Source organism: Protomyctophum bolini (genome assembly GCF_963924005.1).
Source record: "Protomyctophum bolini genome assembly, chromosome: 9".
Classification (NCBI taxonomy): Eukaryota; Metazoa; Chordata; class Actinopteri; order Myctophiformes; family Myctophidae; genus Protomyctophum; species Protomyctophum bolini.
The window spans coordinates 47,199,627-47,201,500 of NC_137870.1; the positions used below are offsets into that span (position 1 = coordinate 47,199,627).

General features: G+C 40.7%; 1 long non-coding RNA gene across 1 annotated transcript; it reads right to left on the reverse strand.

Annotated features, from left to right (window-relative positions):
• Positions 1 to 249: 249 nt before the first annotated feature.
• Positions 250 to 1,132, reverse strand: LOC308322014. The gene is made up of 3 exons (XR_013964673.1): positions 1,016 to 1,132; positions 430 to 491; positions 250 to 310 (listed from the first exon to the last, which is right to left on the reverse strand). It is a non-coding gene; the product is annotated as an uncharacterized lncRNA (long non-coding RNA).
• Between the last annotated feature and the right edge of the window lie 742 nt (positions 1,133 to 1,874).

Below are 1,874 nucleotides of genomic sequence, written 5' to 3' on the forward strand. Positions count from 1 at the left end.
CTTTGTCCACATTTTTTACAGTCTATGGTCTAGATGGAAACATTGGGCGTTTTCTATAGAGCGAGGATGGCTTCATTTTAGCTCGCTGGCGTTGACACTTATTTATAATTAATTGCTTGGCAGTCTGTGGTTGGCTCTATGCGTCCAGCAGGGGGCAGCATAGGAGTTAGAAAAACCCCCCACCAAAAACACACACAAAAAGCAGGACAGTACAGACAGTAATAATAATAATAATAATAGTGTAAGCGTACCAGCATAGAGTTCTTCTGGTCAACGATCCAAGCAGGCAGAGCGATGCCAAAACTGGTGGCTGGAGAGAGAGAGAGAGAGATTAGTGCCCCTCACTTCACACAGGTGTGATTTATTTAATTTTACATGAACACAATGTGTGCTACCACTTTCGGCCAGAAGGTGGCGGCGAACACTGACCTCCTGGACCGTCTGGGTTGCCGTACTGTTCCCAGTTCTGTCGGGACTGCTCATTGGTTAATCTGTGGACACACACACACACACACACACACACACACACACACACACACACACAGAGAGAATGAGCGCAGATCATTAATTGGTCAAACTGTGGACACACACACACACACACTGTAGCAACTGCCACACAAGTTATACATATATATTTTTTAATATCAACATTTAAGTGCATGTTGTATTATTTAATATTTCTAATTAACGCCATCTGTCGAGGGCAGTGTTGTTCAAGTTACTTGTTAGAACTAAGTAAAGAGTTATAGTTATAGTTACTTATCTAAAAAAGTAACTAGTTACTTTACTAGTTATTCAATTATGAAAATAGGCATAGTTTGTTTCATAGTGAACGCTGTTTCATAGTGAACGCTGTTTCGTGTTTCATAGTGAACGCTGTTTCGTGTTTCATAGTGAACGCTGTTTCATAGTGAACGCTGTTTCATAGTGAACGCTGTTTCATAGTGAACACTGTTTCATACTGAACGCTGTTTCATAGTGAACGCTGTTTCATAGTGAACGCTGTAGTACTCACGCTGCGTAGGCCTTGGCGATCCTCATGAAGGTCGCCTCGTCTCCGCCTTTATCGGGATGAAACTTCAACGATAAAACTCTGTACTGTTTCTTTATCTCTGAGAGAGACGCTCCCTGGAAACACAGGACACATTATTATTAGTATTATTATATTATTATTAAATTAAATGGGACTCACCCTGTAACAGGGTGAGTCTGTCTCAGACACTCCCATTTAATTTTATATGCTTATAATGTGGTTATATTATTCATGTAAAAAAACAGAAGAAGAAATGATTATTATAACTAAAGCTAGCAAAATAAACAAATAAAAAAACAGTACAGTAAAATGCACCCCATTTTAATCTCTGCACATGCTTAGTGTGTGTGTGTGTGTGTGTGTGTGTGTGTGTGTGGTGTGGTGTGGTGTGGTGTGGTGTGGTGTGTGTGTGTGTGTGCAGAGATGGGCAAAATACAAATACTGGGTCAAAAAATATATCTAAATACAAAATACATCTAATTTCTTCCATCCCAGCGAAATACAAATTACAAAAAAGTATATCAAATACGTATTTCAAATACTGCCCATCTGTGTGTGTGTGTGTGTGTGTGTGTGTGTGTGTGTGTGTGTGTGTGTGTGTGTGTGGTGTGTGTGTGGTGTGTGTGTGTGTGTGTGTGTGCACACACACACACACACGATCTTTGGTTAGAATTGGACGGAATGATTTAGAATTAGATCAAGAGTTATTCACGTTTTAAGATTTCGCCACCGTCGGTGTGTGAATGTGGGGGAAGTGAGGACGCCGGCGTCGACTGTTCGACCACTTCACCTCCCAACGTATGAATGAATGAAACGTTGTAAAGCGCTTTGAGCGCTTTAA